Source organism: Nicotiana attenuata, chromosome 2 (assembly GCF_001879085.1).
Source record: "Nicotiana attenuata strain UT chromosome 2, NIATTr2, whole genome shotgun sequence".
NCBI lineage: Eukaryota > Viridiplantae > Streptophyta > Magnoliopsida > Solanales > Solanaceae > Nicotiana > Nicotiana attenuata.
The window spans coordinates 5547566-5555886 of record NC_031990.1 but is presented as its reverse complement, the minus strand read 5'-3'; positions in this window follow the sequence as shown (position 1 = coordinate 5555886).

The window sequence follows — 8321 nt, the reverse complement described above, 5'->3', positions numbered from 1 at the left end:
GGAAGGCAGAATAGTAGCCTTATGCAAAGATGCGAATGCAGATGGAGGTAGAGCTTAACCTCGGAAGGCAGAATGGTAGCCTTATGCAGATTGGAAGGCTGAATAGCAGCCTTTTACAAATTGGAAGGCAGAATAGTAGCCTCATGCAAAGATGCGAATACAGATGGAGGTAGAGCTTAACCTTGGAAGGTAGAATGGTAGCCTTATGCAGATTGGAAGGCAGAATAGTAGCCTTATAAAGATTGGAAGGCAGAATAGTAGCCTTATGCAATGCAGATGCAGTTGGAGGTAGAGCTTAACCTCGGAAGGTAGAATGGTAGCCTTATGAAAGAAATAAAATAGCAAATGACAGTAGAGTTTTCTTAGCTGATAGCAGATTGCAGCGTTGTGACTACTGGGAGCATTGTGACATACAGAGCATTACGAGTGTGTGTTGATAGCAAATGTTGGCAAGTTCAACAGTTCTGAGAATCGTATTCTTGAACATTGCTTTTTCCATGGGCGTACAGTATGTTTAATGATTTCGCAGTCGTAGTGCCTGTATCCAAAGAAAAATCGTGAGTTTTGTAAAGGGGGAAGGTTAGTTCGCATCCCCGCTGACTTTGCTTGACTCGTTCGGCTTTGATCTGGTGATACCGTTTGTATTATTGGGGTAGCGTTGCTAAACGAAGCAATTTCATGCATGAATTTGTAAAAGTATGACATAAATGTATAATAATAAAAAAATAAAAAAATAGTTTTTAGATGAACCGACGACTGTGACGCGGTTCGAGACATTACAACCGCTCTTGCTACGGAATTTTGAGGGTCCTCCTCAAAATTCCGCCCTAGTTTGATGGGTTGACACTTCTGACTGTTGCTCGTGCGGCGATCGACTAAAATTACTTCGGAATTTTAAGGGTCCTCCTCGAAATTCTGCCCCAGTTTCCAATTGCAGGGGGAAATGAAAATTTTATTGAATTGTGACCGAACTCTTAGGGCTGCCTACGTATCCCCTCTTAAACGGGAGTCAGGTCAGGCGTAGTTCAATTTACATCATATGAGGAAAGCATAAAGATTACACATAGTAACGCTTGATTGCATCTGAATTAATTGTCTTTGGCTAGACTTCTCCATCCATTTCTGCAAGTATTAGGGCTCCTCCTGTCAGAACCCGATGAACCATGTATGGGCCCTGCCAGTTGGGAGAGAACTTCCCTTTTGCTTCGTCTTGATGCGGAAAAATTTTCTTTAACACCAACTGCCCCGGTGTGAACTGTCTTGGCTTGACTCTTTTGTTGAAGGCTCTGGACATTCTGTTCTGATAGAGTTGACCATGGCAAACTGCATTCATTCTCTTTCCGTCTATAAGAGCTAGTTGCTCATAACGACTCTTCACCCACTCTGCATCGTCGAGCTCAGCTTCCTGTGTGATCCTTAGGGAAGGAATTTCTACTTCAGCGGGAATGACAACCTTTGTACCATAAACCAACATATATGGGGTTGTCCCGATTGATGTACGGACTGTGGTGCGATATCCCAATAGAGCAAATGATAACTTCTCGTGACACTGTTTATGCTTTTCTATCATTTTTCTCAATATCTTCTTGATATTCTTGTTGGCGGATTCTGCGACTCCATTCATCTGAGGCCTGTAGACTATGGAATTCTTGTGTCTGATCTTGAAAGTTTCACACATAGCTTTCATCAAGTCGCTGTTGAGGTTGGAGCCATTATCAGTAATGATTGACTCTGGAATTCTGAATCGACAAACAATACGGTCGTGGACAAAGTCTGCCACGACTTTCTTAGTCACTGCTTTGTAAGATGCTGCTTCAACCCATTTGGTGAAATAGTCTATGGCTACCAGGATAAACCTGTGTTCGTTGGAAGCAGCAGGCTCGAATGGTCCAATAACATCCATCCCCCAGGCGGCGAACGACCACGGTGAGCTTGTTGTGTTGAGCTCGCTCGGAGGTACCTTTATCATATCTGCATGTATCTGATAGCGATGACATTTCCGGACATACTGGATGCACTCTGTTTCCATAGTCATCCAAAAGTAACCAGCCCAGAGTATCTTGTTTGCTAAGACAAAACCGTTCATATGTGGACCGCAAGTCCCAACATGAATTTCCTCTAGTAGCTTGGATGCTTCCTTTGCGTCAACACATCTTAATAGTCCAAAATCAAGAGTCCTCCTATACAAGATTCCCTCGCTGTGAAAGAAGTTGTTGGACAATCTCCGAAGTGTGCGTTTCTGAATAGGATTAGCAAGCTCCGGGTACTCTACTTTTGCCAAATATTCCTGGATATCATGAAACCAAGGCTTTCTGTCTACTTCCTCTTCAACATGGGCACAGTAAGCTAGCTGATCATGGATCTTCACTGGAATGGGATCAATGAAATTCTTTTCGGGATGCTGTATCATAGATGATAGGGTAGCCAGTGCATCGGCGAACTCATTCTGGATTCTGGGAACATGCTGGAATTTCGTCTTTATGAACCTCTTTCTCAATTCCTGTACACGATGCAGATACGGGAGGATCTTGGAGTTCTTGGTTGCCCATTATTCTCGTACCTGATGTATAAGTAAATTTGAATCTCCAATCACTAGCAGCTCTTGCATGTTCATGTCAATGGCCATTTTGAGCCCTAAGATGCAGGCTTCATACTCGGCCATATTGTTGGTGCAGGGGAACCTGAGTTTGGCAGACACTGGATAATGCTGACCGATTTCTGATATTAGGACTGCTCCTATGTCAACTCCTTTGAAGTTTGCTGCTGCATCGAAGAATGTTCTCCAACCGTCATAGGGTTCGACAATGTCTTCTCCTATAAATGATACCTCTTCATCAGGAAAATACATTTTCAGGGGCTCGTATCCTCCATCCACGTGGTTTTCAGCAAGGTGGTCTGCCAGTGCCTGTCCCTTGACCGCTTTCTGAGTCACGTAAACAATGTCGAACTCATTCAACAGGATTTGCCACTTGGCTAGCTTGCTAGTAGGCATGGGCATCTGAAAGGTGTATTTCAAGGTATCCATTCTCGATATGAGATATGTAGTATAGGCACAAAAGTAATGCCTCAGCTTCTGAGCTACCCATGTCAAAGCACAACAGGTGCGTTCCAATAGATAATACCGGGCCTCGTACGGGGTGAACTTCTTACTGAGATAATAAATGGCTTGTTCCTTCCTCCCCGTTTTATCATGTTGCCCCAGAACGCAGCCGAAAGCTCCATCTATCACTGCAAGGTAGAGTAATAGGGGTCTACTTGGCTCGGGAGGGACTAAGACTGGTGGTGTTGACAAGTACTTCTTGATTTTGTCGAAGGCCTTTTGGCAGTCATCGGGCCATTTGGTAGCGGTGTCCTTTTTTAACATTTTAAAGATTGGCTCACAGGTAGATGTAGACTGTTCTATGAATCGGCTGATGTAGTTGAGCCTTCCCAAGAAACTCATCACATCTTTCTTGTTCCTTGGTAGTGGTAGTTCTTGAATGGCTTTGAATTTTGATGGATCCAGTTCTATTCCTCGATGGCTCACAATAAAACCAAGCAACTTCCCAGCAGGAACCCCAAATGCACACTTTGCGGGGTTTAGCTTCAGGTTGTACCTCCGCAATCTATTGAAGAACTTCCTCAGATCTTCCATGTGGTCAGTGGCCTTCTTGGATTTTATAATAATATCATCGACGTGTACCTCTATCTCCTTGTGTATCATATCATGGAAAATGGTAGTCATGGCCCTCATGTAGGTGGCCCCTACATTCTTCAGGCCGAATGGCATCATCTTGTAACAGTACACTCCCCACGGCGTAATGAAAGCTATTTTCTTAACATCTTCCTCATCCATCCAGATCTGATGATAACCGGTGAAGCAATCTATGAATGACTGTAACTCATGCTTGGCGCAATTGTCGATCAGGATCTGTATATTTGGCAAAGGGAAGTCGTCTTTCGGACCTTCCCATCCTTCTTCGGCACTGGCACAATATTGGCTGACCATGTTGGGTATTCCACTACCCTGAGAACCTTAGCTTTGATCTTCTTGTTGACTTCTTCCTTGATTTTCAAACTCATATCAGGCTTGAACTTTCTGAGCTTTTGCTTTACCGATGGACACATTGGATCAATTGGCAGTTTGTGAGCCACAATAGACGTACTCAGACCAGTCATGTCATCATACGAACAGGTGAATATGTCCTCATACTCCTTTAGAAATTGTGTGTATTCTTTCTTCTATGATTGCGATAGGTGAATGCTGATTCATGTTTCCTTGACGTTCTCTGCATCTCCCAGGTTGACAATTTTGTCTAGTCCAGGTTGGACTTAGGTATGTTTTCAAAGTTCTCAAATTCTTTAACAATCTCGTCAGGTATGTCATCTTTCTCTGAATCAATATCCGTTTGTTGCATTGTCTCATTGCATGTCACAGTCATTAGTTCATCAAGATAGGTAATAGTAATGCTATATTGGTAAAGTAAGGAGGAAAACGATAGCAATAAATATTAATTCATAATAAAAATCAAACATGCTTTTGAAGATCTTATTGCGGAAATTAAAATCATTTAGTAAATAAAACAGTGAATAGTGCTTGTTTTAGCCTTGCTACCCCGAGGCTTGTCGGGCTCTGGTTGTCCTGATGATCCAATTCTTGAGATGTGCCCCTCTGGATCTTGTGAAGTAAGATGATGATGCCAGAGTGCACGAACTAACCTTTTGGGGAGGGGAATAATAAAAAACAAAAATAAAACAAAAGGTAATAAAGTCAGTGGGATTATAAAAAGTATTGCAATATATAAACACATAGTGCGGGAATGTAAAGCGTGTCCTAATTTGGGGAACCTCTTTTCTGCCCGAGGTAGGCCTAGCGATAAATTGATTTGGAGAACTTAGAATTCTAAATGCCTCATTTTATTGATAAAAAATAGGTGAATCCCAAAACAACATTAGATACGCAAGAAATAAAAGTCACTAATGGCCATTGGCCTTATTACATTCATAAAGAGAAAAAGGTAAACTCCTATCTATTTTGTCCCAGAAGGACCTTCCCCAGACTCGGCATCCCTGGCTCCGTCGAACAGCTTCCCCAATTCGCGAAGTCCCAGCAACAGGTATGCTCTGGCTAGATGTCCACCTTCGGTCCCTTCATCCTTTTGACAGTCTTCAACCCTTTTGAGATTTTGTCACTAGAATGCAAATCTTCCCACCAACTCAGCAATCTTGGGTGGATTTTAGTGACCATGCCGAATCTGGGGACTTCGTTCCTCATATTTCTGCAAGGCAAACAAGGTCAGGACCTTACCCCTACTAGACTCGACTATTTAACATCAACAATTAGCATGAAGCATTAATTTCTCCAAATAAATGCACAGAACGTGATGACGTCCGTTTGGGTATAGGGAAACCCAGTGGACTTTAGACGAGGCTATCTTAGAGGATCATTATGTGGACAACATAACTGACCCGGCTAGGTTTGACCATGATGCATGCATAATTTTAAACAGAGTAAGGTTTCTATGGGGTTTTAGACTGGTACCCTTGAGCGGACAACTCAAGGGGGAAGGAACGGAACTGTCGACTGCACCGCTGATCGACTAGTTTGACCGCAAATAAGCCTTTCTGAATTTAGGGGGTAATGATATAGGAAGGGCGCAACCACTCATCAAGCATTGCTATAGTATTTGTTTGGCACGAGTGGAGTATGATGTTGAGCATGATTATGCAAGAATTAAAAGCATGTTGACATGTATTTGCACGTTAAGAAAGCGATAAATACAACAGTTTCATAATTTGAAGCAACAGTTAAAGGAAAGAAAAAAGAAAAATATGTCATTTTCGCTTTTGAAAATGAAATTAAATGCTTTAAAGATATTAAACAAGTAATTGCACATAAGGGGGGGTACAAATTCACAAGAACAATCTGAAATCGTAAAAGCCTAAAAAAAATCCCCAGCGGAGTCGCCATGCTGTCGCGCCCCCTGTTTCCCTCCGCGGAGAGGAGTCCGGGTTTCTACATTCATGGAGGTGTAATGACTCATTTCCTTTTGGGAATTGGGTATTGCATTTTTCGAATAGTCGCCACCTAACGATTTTTAAGGTGCGTTAGGGCACCTATAGGGTTTATCTACAACTGCGTTTGATAACCAGAGATAGGGTAAGGGCTTGAAATTATCCTAAGGGGAAGGTGTTAGGCAACCCTCAGGATCCACTAGTGTGGTTCCCGACCAGACAGTTTTTGTGAATTTGTGCAATTAGCAAGTAGATAAGTAAGGCTAAAATAGTAGGGGATTCAGGTTAAAATACACAAGCGTTTGAAAAATGATTTAATAAAAGCAAGGTTTTGAAAAGAGTTATAATCTAAGCATGCTTATGAATGTAAAGGGGTCCTAGGTTTGTTTGTAATATGGATCACATCAATGCAATACCCGGTATGACACTCCTCAAAAGAGGGGATACGCGTGGTATTAGTGCACCGGTCATCATATCCATATCTACCCTTTCCCGCCCCGTGAAGGTAATTAAAGCGAGGGTTGGTCTCGATTCTTATTGCATGCTGTTACCCGTCCCTTCCTATCAGTCCCGGAGGAATTTAGGACTCCTATTCCTATAAGATGGAGGTTCTAGGCAGACCCTCAGGTTCAAAGGCAAAAATACTAAAGCGACATACAAAACATATAAGACTGCATTTAGAGGGGGTAACATATAAGCAAGTAGAAGGCTCATGTATACCTCCACAGATAATGCACATAGACACCATGACTTATACGCAGTTAAGGTCTGAATTTAAATTCTTAAAGTAAGGTGTTTGAGCGATAACATCAGAACCAGATTTATCACATGACTCAAAAAAGAAGTCCGAATCAGGTTTTGCCTACTGATCTTAATAGTTGATAATTAAAAAAATGCAGTTCCAATTTTATTAAAGTTATTACCTAAGGCTTGCCTAGGCGCAAAGCGAGACGCGACAACTGTTCCAAGTCATTAAGACAATTTGGAGATTATTTTTATTTACCTAAAACATGTTGTTCTAGTTGCAGAGATGGTTACCAATTTTATTCAGAAGCATCACAATGTGAAAATCATTACTTTACTACCTTTTCAGGCAGTAATCAACTAGGCGTTTTAAACGAAATGCAAATAGAATCGTAGGACATGATATTTAATATGCACATGCAAATGGCAGAGTCCCTAAGGCATGATTTCTAAGTGTACATAATAGTTGCAGGATTTTTGAAATAACAGCTTTTTATACCAGTGTTGTTATTGCCCTAGGAGCAGGATTTCTAAGTGATAGACATAAAGCATGGACTAATGAATGAAGTGATGAAGCAAGAAACAAAGGTCCTAAGAGCATGATTTCTAATGGATAATGAATCCTAAACATGGTTTCTATTGCATAATTAGGAATATAAACCTAATAACATTCTTTCTATCCTTTAACAACTATAGCATGCATATTTTCCATCCCTTTTCACTAGCGACCCCAATACTTGTTTGCAAATTATTACAGACCATGTGATAGAATTACATAAGAACTGAAAAATAAGAAGTTATAACTATAGGAAGCCTAATTCTAACTTCCTCTCTGAGTTATGTAATAAACCACCTCAAATGCTAATATTGTTCCATAGCTTTCCCTTATACCTAGGTGTGTCAGAGTTCCCTAAGGACCTCAAGGGGTCCCGGGCAGTGCTCGCACCCAGATTGCATAACCAAGAGTAGGTGAAGTGTGGAAGGGCCAGCCCTTATGTGTCCAGGTTCAGAGGGAGCTTAAGAGTCCTAAACCAAGGCTCACACAAGAGGGGCAGAACCTAATGATCTAAGAGTGCATGTGAGAGTGCTTGAAATAGTTTTAAAAACAGCATGTTTGAAATAAGTTTGTAGAATAGCAGAAGAGTTTTGAAAGGGAGCAAGGGATAGGAGCAGCAAACCACAAAACAAGTTCAGAGAGGAGTACATGCTTCAGCAATTACAAACAGGGGAGTAGGGGTTGGGGACATAGAGGACCCAAATTAGAAACACATAATTAGTCATGAATCAAGTACATTAGAAGACGTGCTACTTAAGTGACATAAGCAGGAACAAGTAAACATACTAATTACATTTGAACCAAAGAGGGCAGCATTTTAAGCATGCTGAGTAAAGCAGTAAACAAAAAGTGCAACAATGTGAGCCATTAAGTTAGTGCAGAAAGAGACAGTGATTGACAACAAGGGAACACATAGGTTTGAGTTTCAGAATTTACACTAGGAAAATACCAGTTAAAGAAGCAAAGTGCAGGAAAATAAAAGTAAACCAATCAGAATTTAACAGTCTATCCTTGGCTTTCAGCCGAC